An 11,641-nucleotide genomic window follows, 5' to 3' on the forward strand; every position below is an offset into this window, starting at 1 on the left:
ATACCAACCAGGGTTCTTGGCTTTCCCCAATGAATGGAAGTTGACTAGAGGCCAGATAAGAAATTCAGGCAAGGCTTTATTGGGGCCCTTGCTGCAGCAGCAGGGAGGGAGAGCAAACGACAGGTTCCCTTGCTTGCTTGCTGAGGGAGGGCAAGCTTGTTCCTTATATGGTGTGAAGGTAGGGGTGTGTCCAGGGGTTAGGTGGAGGGGTGGCTTAGGTGTTTTGTCCACCCCTTAGGTGGTATTGTGTGCAAGGGGACATGTGCAGTACCCTGCTTTTGCTCCCAACACCCAGTTTTTGTTCCTGGTTCTTCACAAATGGCAGTTGGGTTTTTTTGTCTTTTTGTATCTTTGGGGTCCATAATTTGCCCCAACCGTGCATGCATGCACACAGTTATTTTTAGTCCCATATAGTTTCTTTGTATTTTGTTGCTCAGGGAGATATGTGTCCAGGTGCAAGCATTGCAGCATTGCAGCAAAGGGTCCCAGGTCCCAGCCTGTCTCAATTTGAACCCCTAACTCTGTGCACTGACCCCATCCCTGTTGCACACAGGCACCTCCCAACCCTGTTTTCTGGACCTCCAGCCCCACCACACTGGACCTGACTCCAGCTCTGTGATACAGACCTCTGTCCAATTGCCTGAGACCCCCAACTCTGCAACAGGGACTGAATGTTTCCACTGTACGCAGAGTAACAGGGAAGAGCAAAATCTGACTCCATGTTGGATCTGTTTCTTTTACTTTAACCTTTGCTTTTGGATGCTTGTGTTACTATCATCACTAAGAGGATGCTGTCTATAGCTGTAAGCATACATAATGGCTTACCTCAGGGAACCCTGACCCTCTGCCTGAATGTTAAAGTGCCTTTGTTCAGCTCACAGGAAGACATTCAGACCCTACCCATCTGTGAATGGCTGCAGAAAAGAAGAAATTAACACATCCCCTCTCCAGTTCTGGCCAAGCCATGAGATAGTTTGCAAGACTTATGGCCTTTTTACCTTACTTCCTCACCTCCTCCCCGTCTCTGTTCTATAAATGAAACTGGCATACAGACCCTGATAAGATGCTATTCTGGGACGTTAGTGTGGTGGTCCCAGTGTGGGTTGGAAAACAATTTCCAGACACAAGGCAGAATGTAAGGAAGGTAGAGTTTCTTAAAGAGAAGGGTTGCTACAAGAACAGCAGGCTGACTTCCTGGTAGCCAGGGAAAGTCGACAATGAGCATGGGTTGCCTGTCTGTTTTTATAGCCAGGGAACCTGCAAGTCATCTGCTGACTGGACAGAGTATGTGTACCTTCAGTGTGCTGAGCGGGAGAAAAATGGGGCAAATGTCTTTCCTTATACGGGATGGGAAAGGGACATGCTGTTTGGGAGGGCTCTGGGACAGTGCAATGGTCACATTGTGACACAGTGATAGGAGTCCTGTAATTCTTTGTTCTGGCAATATTGGCCCTTTGAGTTTATCTTGTTCTTTGTCCTTGGAGCACACCACATTCCCCCTCTCTTTATTTATAGGACCAATTTTTTGGCCCTATTGGATATCCTGCTCATGTCTACCTACCTGCCTAGCTCCTTCTCAGGCGATCGGGAACCCTTTTAGTAAGGAGAAGGGGCGACGATCTCTCTGGCTACTTCCTGCTGGGTGGGGGCTTTGTAGGGGCCCTGGGTTCCCGATGCCTGCTCTCTGTCAGGGTGTATTTACGGAGGGAGATGAGAGCCCACGGAATGATAAGGCGGCTTGTTCCAATGTAGTCCATGTGCCAGTTGGCTGGTACACTTGTTGTAGCACCATCTGGAATTGAATCTTTTGAACCTGTCAGGAGATGAACTTAGATAATGTGTTAATAATGCAGGGGCCAAGCAACGAAACAAAGGCTTCAAGATTAATGGTCCCAACAAGGGCAACAATGTCCATATCTGGATCCCCATAGAGGAGAGGAGGCTGGAAAGCCAGCTGGGGCCCTGTCCTGCTCTCTGTTTTAAACCTTCGATGAATTTGATGTTTTTCTTTAGAATCTGAAGGTCTTCTTCAACCTGGACAGAGGTATTAATATAGAAGCAGCATGTCTCATTTAATAGGGCACAGACACCCCCTGCCTCAGCTGTTATAACATTAAGGGCCCTCCTATTTTGTAAAACCACCTCAACCAAAGAGCCTAGGGCTGACTGCTCTTCCTCAATGGCTGCTACTGTAGCCTTCCAAGATTCCTGGACCATGATGGTGGGATTGAGAACACTCCTCTCTAAGAGGGGTATGCCTGCAAACCCAAAGAGACTTCTAAAGACACAATGTATTATTTTGGGCCAATCAAGAACTGGGTTATCTAAAAAAAAAAAAAAAAAAAAAGGGACTTCCCTGGTGACACAGTGGTTAAGAATCCACCTGCCAATGCAGGGGACACGGGTTCAAGCCCTGGTCCAGGAAGATCCCACATGCCACAGAGCAACTAAGCCTGTGCACCACAGCTACTGAGCCTGTGCTCTAGAGCCCACGAGCCACAACTACTGAGCCCACATGCCACAACTACTGAAGCCCACGTGCCTCGAGCCCGTGCTCCACAACAAGAGAAGCCACTGCAATGAGAAGCCCGCGCACCACCACAAAGAGTAACCCCTGCTCACCGCAACTAGAGAAAGCCCGTGCACAGCAACAAAGACCCAACGCAGCCAAAAAAAAATAAAAAAAAAAAAAAAAAAAGAATTGGGTTATCATAAGCTTGTTGCCCCCAATCAGTGGTTCATTTTTGTCTCTCCCGGACAGGTCTTAAGGCCTCCTCGAGGAAGTACCCAAGGTTGGGAATACCTCCTGAGGAAGCTAAATCCTTTATAGTCATAATGGTCATCTCTGGGACCACAGCAATAATTGTGCAGGAGCCCCTTCAAAGTGTGGGAAGATCCAGATAGACCCTGTTACCTCGCAGAAATGAAAATCTGGTGCCCTTCAAGGATACCCCCATTGTGGGTCCCCAGAGCCAGACCCTTTGGGAGTTTTCCTCTAGAAATAGACTGGGGTCCATGGCCTAGGATTATATTGGGAAGGCCAAACTCTGAGGAAGTAATCCTCTATACATAAAGGGGAGAATCCGGGCTCTGACTGATTATCAGTGTGACGGGGGGATCGGTATAACAAATTTCTGAATGTTAGCTGAATTATGTTATATTTTGGAGGAGGATCTTGCTGGGAGGTTAAACTAAGTAAGTGTCTGGTGATCACACCGATCCCCACATATTTAGTTCCCAGGGCTGAGCTGTTTATGGAGATATGGTCTTCATAAATATATTTCTTAGTCGCATTTTTCCTTGAATTTCCCCAGCACAAAGTGAAACTACCTTCATGTACATCATATTTATTTTCGTCTGACCAGGGATTCCACTCCAGGCTAGTCTGATTGAAATTGAGGGTGTAGTTACAAAGAGAGTCATTTAGCCAGCCCAAAATGGGTCACCATCCATCCAGGCTTTGGAAACAGAATTCTGCCTCGTCTGTCTGCCCAAGCTTGGGCTAATGTCCATATCCTGTTTTTCTCTTCATGAGTACAACAAGCAGTCAGAATTACATGAATGTCTTGCCAGGTCAGGTCAAAGGCTATAGTGAGAGCCTGAAATTCCTTAATAAAAGTGGTGGGATCCTGACTGAAGGAACCTAACTTGTTTTGAATTTGGGAAATGTCAGACATGGGAAAGGGAACATGGACTCTAATAGTGCCCATGTCTCCATTTGCTACTTCCCTCAAGGGAAGTATATCAGAATCTGTTTCCTGGCGTTGGGCAGTCCTTGATCTTGTGTGGGGAGGGGGGAGGGGGCTTTTGCCCTTATAAAGGGGTGGCTGTCGGGAAGCTGTGGGTTGAGGTGGGGGGCGGGGGCTGAAGCAAAGGGGGTTGATGGGGTGGGGGACAGGAAAGGTCGAGTAGAGGGTCGTCTAGGAGATCTGCTGGAGAGGGAGACAGAGGGGGTCGGGGGGATAAGGCGGCAACAGAAAGACACATGCGGCATGAGTCCCTCAGATCTGGATTCTGACTAAGGGCCATAAAGGTCTGGACATAAGGAACCTCTGAGTCCTTTCCTTGTTTCCGGCAAAAGAGATCAAGTTGGAGGATCATGTTATAATTTAGTGTGCCATCAAGGGGCCATTGTTCTTGGTCCCCCAGTTTATACTGGGGCCAAGCCATGTTACAAAAGAAAATAAGCCTCTTCTTTTTGAGATTTTCAGGGTCAAATTTTTTCCAGTTCCTGAGGATACAGCCGAGGGATGAGTCTGAGGGAGGCTCCCGAGACGTACCAGAACCCATTCTTAGCCTATATGCCGTAGAAAGGGGGTACTGAGAGTTACCGGCTGACAGAAAGGCGTCCCCTTTGCCCCAGTGATCTCTCCATGCGACTAATGCACAAAATGGACCGACTGTCCGAACAATCGTGTCCGACCGTGAGAGGTGACCCCTGAGTGTGCGACTGAGGCACCGTGTGACTCGGGCAGGGGAAGAGAGAGAGAGAGAGATTCCCGGGACCCACCGGGTGACTCACTGTTTGGCGATTCCCTGAAATGTGAAAAGACACTCCTTGGAGGCAACACCTAGGCTCCTTTAAGTCAACCTGGACTGAGAAAAAAGTGAAAGTAACAGAGAAGACAGTCTGAGGAATTCTGCCGGGAAGGTGGCGGCCAAGGGGAGGGAGCTCAGTGTTTTGCTTGAACCAGTATGTGCCTCACGGTGCACATAAGTTGTCTTGCTGGGAGCAGATGCTCTAACAGCCTGATCTGCTCCGTGACCCCCTATCCTTTCACGGGAGTCTTCAGGTGGCAGGCGCCCTAATGGCTTTTAAATGCCTGATCTGCGCCCGCATAATATCAATTGGCCTAGTCCTCAGCCAGAAGGAAGACAGAGGGACCCTCACCCGTTCTGGACGGCAGTTATTGGGGTGAAGTGAGTCTTCAGAACACACCAGGGTGTAGCCCTGGCCAGAGTTCCTCTGTTGCTTCCCTGGCAACTTGCCTGTTCACAGAGGGTCCCAAGAAATGGAGAGGAGGTGGAGGAGGAGATCCCCCCAAGAGATATCCCCGTATGGGCCACCAAAATGTCATGGTCCGAGCGCAGGTTGGAAAAGAATTTCCAGACCCAAGGCAGAATGTGAGGAAGGTAGAGTTTCTTTTCTTTTTTTTTTTGCGGTACGCGGGCCTCACTGTAGTGGCCTCTCCCGTTGTGGAGCACAGGCTCCGGACGCGCAGGCTCAGCAGCCATGGCTCACGGACCCAGCCGCTCCGCGGCACGTGGGATCCTCCCGGACCGGAGCACGAACCCGCGTCCCCTGCATCGGCAGGCGGACTCTCAACCACTGCGCCACCAGGGAATCCCCCAAAGGTAGAGTTTCTTAAAGAGAAGGGTCGCTGCAAGAACAGCGGGCTGACTTCCTGGTAGCCAGGGAAAGTCGACAATGAGCATGGGTTGCCTGTCTGTTTTTATAGCCAGGGAACCTGCAAGTCATCTGCTGACTGGACAGAGTACGTATACTTTCAGTGTGCTGAGCGGGAGAAAAACGGGGCAAATCTCTTTCCTTATATGGGATGGGAAAGGGACAGGGCATGCGGCTTGGGTGAGCTCTGGGACATTGCAATGGTCGCATTGTGAGAGAGTGATAGGAGTCCTGTAACTCTCCGTTCTGGCAATATTGGCCCTTTTAATTTATCTTCTTCTTTGTCCTTGGAGCACACCACAGTTAGTCCTCCATCTTCTTGGATACCCAGCTTTCTGAATAAAGTCGCTATTCCTTGCCTCAACACCTCGTCTCCCGATCATTGGCCTGTCGTGGCGAGCAGACCGAGCTTGGATTCGGTAACAACAGTGCCCCCGCCTTTCCAACACCAACCCCCATTCCCATCTCACCTGGATCACCCAACTCGTTCGCAAGGACCCCCATCTCCAGCAGATACAGGACTCCTGCCCCAACTGTGCAGCATGGATTCCCATCCCTTGTCATAAACTTCTCATTCCCCCGCCCACAGTGACCACCATCTCTACCTATTGGGAGCCACCAGCCTCTCCTCACATGACTCCCATCTCTGCCTGGTCTTAATCCCCCATCATCTCAGAGATTCCTCTTGGCTGTTATGTAACCCCCCATTTCCACCCTTTAGGAGCCTCCATTTCCTCTTCCCACATACCTTCATCCCTGCCTCTCGGGGACCCCATTTCTGTTACATAAATTCCCAATACCCACTTCAGCAACCCCCAGCCCAGCCTCACTGAAAGCCTTTTCAGGTCTCTCAGGGGTCCTCCTGCCCCTCATTTGGATCCTGCATCACACACAGACCCCTCTGCCATCTTCCTTTATGCTCCATCAGCCACTCATTGAGGACTTATTATGTACCAAGTCCTATAATAGCTCCAGGAATACAGTGGTCCTTTCTCATGGAGTTAGGGGTGAGGGGGAGCAAACAGACATTAAATCTTAAAAATTGTGTAATTTCGGGCTTCCCTGGTGGCGCAGTGGTTGGGAGTCCGCCTGCCGATGCAGGGGACGCGGGTTCGTGCCCTGGTCTGGGAGTATCCCACATGCCGCGGAGCGGCTGGGCCCGTGAGCCATGGCTGTTGGGCCTGCGTGTCCGGAGCCTGTGCTCCGCAATGGGAGAGGCCACAACGGTGAGAGGCCCACATACCACAAAAAAAAAAAAAATTGTGTAATTTCAAGGTGTGATGTAGTTTCAAAGAAGTACATTTGGGCCACAAGGAAGAGTTGGGGTGTGCACGGGAAGGAGAGGGGAACCATGGAGGTGCCAACAATCATGATCTCTCCCACGAGCATAGGCATATCCTCCTACAACTGGACTACCACATTGACTCTAAACATTCTCATTGTTTTTTTATTTAATAATTATTTTAGCCTCATCCAAAGCAACCATCACAAAAATCACAGTTTTCATTTTCTTATATTCACTACATATATAACTCCTAAAATTAAAAAATGTATACCTGTTCCAATAAGCTCCACTGTCATTGTAGGACACTGCTAGCCACTGTTCCTGATAAATTGCCTCAAAGACCCTCTGCCTAAAGGTGCATTTCTACCATGAACCCCCCATCCTGTTCTGAACACCACTCCCCGCCGCCACCAGCACCCTTCCCTTTCCTATTCCCCCCCCACCTTGCACAGCTAGCTCTGAGCAAATGTCCCCCAAGGAGAACCCACCCCCTCTCCCAGACTCGATGTCCCACCTCTTTTCCTGGGAACCTTTGAGACCCAGGGCCCACTTCGAGCCCCCCTTCCCATTGCCTCTCTGGCAAGAGTAAGGTCAGGGTTCCCTCCTCCCTGTCTTCTTTTAACGTCCCCATTGATCCAATGGCCACAGATTCTCATCATGTCTTCTCGGCAAGAGTTTCTCAATATAACTTTCTTATGTTTTTCAAATTATTCAAGTAATATATTAATACATTCACATTCATTTAATTAACTTAAAAATAGGTATTGAGGACCTATTGTAGGCTAGACACTCTTCTAGATGCTAGGGATGCAGCCATGAATGAAAAGACAAAAATCCTTGCCTTCATGGAATCATAGTCCGGCAAGTGAGATGGGCTATAAGCAAGGAAAAAAAGGAGACATGTTCTATGACTTTAAGTATTTTTTTCTGGGAGGAGGGGAAGCTAATTTAGGCAGGCCAGGGAAGGCTTCTCTGAGGAGGTGGACCTGAAAAATGAGATGGAATCAGATGGACAAAAGGGAACAAAAAGACAGAGCTTATTAGCTTTATTATCTTGGGCAAGTGCAAAGGCTCTGAGGCCAAAATGAAAGGAAGCCAAGGACTGTAAAGGGGCAACTGAGGATAATAAGCCATGTATGGGTACAGGAGGATGAGGTTGGAGAGATAGACAAGCCGCTGTGAGGGTGTGGGTTTTGGTTTTTTTTTTAAGGGTTAAAGTATAATTTATTTCTCTGGCTGTAATACTCTCACAAATTTAAGTATGAGTCAAAATGATGTGTCTTTTAGAATTACATTAGGTTACTTGTGAAAACTTTGTAACCACTAAAGGGCTGACATCCAGATATATTCACATTAAGTATAGAGATGTGGGCTTTGATTCAAGTTTCTTGAGTAGAAAGAGAAAATAATTTACGATCCTTTTTTTGACATTGGTTACTGCTTTTACTTTACATACTACATGACTGGTCTTGCAGAAATATAACCGTGAAGAGGCCTGGTCTTCATATAGGATACCCGAGCTGTTCTGCATCAAATGTCCTCCAAGAAATTCTCTAATCATTATTCCCCTCCCTTTCAATATGTTGTCTATTACTATGTATTTATTCATCCCTTACTCTGGACTAGACACTGTATCAGAGGGTGTGGGTTTTATTCTGAGGGTGATGGATTAAAAGATTCCACTAATCCAGACCTTGGAAGCTTTCCATGTACAGACAGTTCTTGACCTGCAATGGTTCAACTTATGATTTTTTAACTTTACAGTGGTTTGACAGTGATATGCATTCAGTAGAAAAACTTTGAAGTTTGATCTTTTCCCAGCCTAACTATTTGTAATGATGCTGGGCAGCGGCAGCGAGCCACAGCTCCCAGTCAACCGTGCAGTCACAAGGCTGAACAACCAATACACTTACAGCCATTCTGCTCCCAGACAACCATTCTGCTTTTCACTTTCAGTGCAGTATTCAATAGATTACATGAGACATCCAACACGTTATTATAAAATAGGCTTGGTGTTAGATGATTTTGCCCAACTGTAAACTAACATAAGTGTTCTGAGCACGTTTAAGGTAGGCTACGCTTAGCTATGATATTCATTAGGTTAGGTGTTTCGACTTAATGATATTTTCAGCCATCGATGGGTTTATCCAGGTGTAACCCCATCATAAGTCCAAGGAAGCGCAGGGCTGTATTTTGATACATGCAGGTGATATACACATGTTGATTTTTATCTGCTCTTCAGGCCTTTGCACATGCTGTTCTCTCTTACTAAAATGCTCTTCTCCCACCCCTACCCCTATCATGTGATACTCTTCAGCCATTGGAAGTTCCTCTAAGCAGAAGTGCTTCATCCATTCTGGTTGGATGGAGGCCACCATCAGAGCTTGGCACAGAGGCAACCTGGGAAATGCTTGTTGACTGACTACTTGACGGATGGAACAGCTGAATGAGCTTTCAGGGACAGAGACCCTACCTCCAGCAGGCTCTCCAGTCAGGCTGCCCCCTGCTCCAAACTTTCCACTCACCTCCATCTCTTCCACCACTAAAATCTATCAGTCCTATGTCACATTCCCTTAGGGCCAGCACCTTGGCACTGAACCGAATCCAATCATAGTTTAGAGACTCCTGCGGTAAGTCATGTGGCAATTCCAGGGGTGGAGCCAAGCAGGGAAGAGGGAAAGCTGGGAAACGCCAAGTGTTCCCATTCACAGTGAGTGCACCAGCCACCCCAGAAAAGTTAGCTTCTCCATGGTGAGAGGAGAAATCATGAGCAGCTTCAACTAGACCCCTAGCCTTAAGGGGAAGAAACTAAGGGCACACAAAGCAACGCTGGACCCTGACATCTTGTTAGCTTCATTGGTATAGGTAGGAGGCAGCAAAGTGTGGTGGTTGTTATGGGATGAATTGTGCCCCCCACCATTCATATGTTGATATCTTAATCCCTACTACTCAGACTGTGTTTGGAGATAGGGCCTTTAAAGAGGTAATTAAGGTTAAGTGAGGGCACATAGGTGGGCCTTAATCCAATATGACGGGTGTTCTTAAAAGAAGAGGGGATTTGGATATACACAGAGACTGAGGGGTGACCATGTGAGGACACAGTGAGAAGGCAGCCATCTGCAAACCAAGGAGAGACGCCTCAAAAGAAACCAAACCTACAGACACCTTGATCTTGGACTTCTAGCCTCCAGAATTGTGAGAAAATAAATGTCTGTCGTTTAAGCCACCCAGTTCATGGTATTTTGTTATGGAGGCCCTAGCCAATGAATACAGTGGATAAGATCAAAGATTCTGGAGCAAGGGGCTGAATTCCAATCCGGGATCCATCACTCATTAGCAAAATCATCTTAAGCAAGTTACTTTGTTTCTCTGCCTTGGTTCCCATCAGTTAAGTGGGCATAATTATAGTACCTACTGCATACGGTTGCTATGAGAATGAAATGGTTAATAAAGCACTCAGGAAACAACTCCTGACATACAATTGATAATCTGTAGGTGCTCATTAAATAAATAAATTCAATTTCACTGGGCAAAGGTGAAGAAATAGGCCAAACCCTGAGGAACTCAGAGTTATGTACCATTAAAAAGGGTCACCAGGGGACTTCCCTGGCGGTCCAGTGGTTAAGACTCCACACTTCCAATGCCAGGGGTGCGGGTTCAATCCCTGGTCAGGGAACTAAGATCCCACATGCCGTGAGGTGCAGCCGAAAAAGTATTTTAAAAAAGTGGGGAGGGTGCACCAGGCAATGGTAAGTGTTCCTATATGGTGACTCTTTACCCCGGGCTCCCTGAGGGCAGAAATTTCTTAATATCTGTGAGAAAGGGCTTAGCAAAAGAGCACACTCAGGAAGTACTTGCTGAACCAAATAGTTTCCAAACACCCTTTCCTAATGCTGGGCCATGTATCAGGGATTGGTAACTAATTCTTCATGGGAGTATCAGGTGATGTTCCTAAGAAGTTCTGTTTGGTTCCTTTTCAAATTTTCCATGTTTTAAAAAAAATAATTTTCTGTTTTCTGTAGCTATTTTCTAACTTTAAATCTTTTTTTTTTTTTTTGGTACGCGGGCCTCTCACTGCTGTGGCCTCACCCGTTTCGGAGCACAGGCTCCGGACGCGCAGGCTTAGCGGCCATGGCTCACGGGCCCAGCCGCTCCGCGGCATGTGGGATCTTCCTGGACCGGGACACGAACCCGTGTTCCCTGCATCGGCAGGCGGACTCTCAACCACTGCGCCACCAGGGAAGCCCTAACTTTAAATCTTGTATGCACAATTTTTTAAAACCTGTGGCTGTGAATTACAGTACCTGAAGTCTGTGTTTATCTGTTTCTTCCATCTGTTGTATCTATTTTTTCTTCATGAAGGAACCCTTCTTGGGTTCCTCGTTATCTCTGACTGTGTGCTGGTTTCACCTTGAAAAATTATTTGTGGTGGTTCCCTGAAGGCAAAGATATTGATAAATGTGCCCTCTTCAGAGAGACTTTGCATTTCCTTTTGTCAAAGGTTTAGGGGCACTTCCAATGATAACTAGGGGCAACCCAGTTGTTACTTCAAACTAGGTTCCCAGTTTATGGCTTGAGAATTCTTGGACTACTGGGCTCTACTCCCTAGAGCACAAAAGGACTCATCAGTGGTCACAACCCCCTAAGAAAGGGCTTTAAAATATTCCCCTTTCCTTTTCCTTCAACTGTTATGCTCAGTATCAAGGCAACCTTTTCTGAACTCCCCTGGGGCTCGTGGTGTGGAGTGTGCAGCTTCATATCACATTAAACTCAAGGGTGAGACCCTTGGGCTCTCAGTCTAATGTGAGGAGATTCTTCTATTAGACTCCCCACCTTGGACAGGCCCTGGACTTTCACTTCTCTCCCTCTTGCCCTATGTGGTTGATGAACTGAAACCCACAGGTTCAATATTAGCAAAAGCCCTCATGTCATAAGTAGCTTTGGTGCTC

Source organism: Monodon monoceros, unplaced genomic scaffold (genome assembly GCF_005190385.1).
Source record: "Monodon monoceros isolate NGI ecotype Baffin Bay Population unplaced genomic scaffold, NGI_Narwhal_1 Super_Scaffold_13, whole genome shotgun sequence".
Lineage (NCBI taxonomy): Eukaryota > Metazoa > Chordata > Mammalia > Artiodactyla > Monodontidae > Monodon > Monodon monoceros.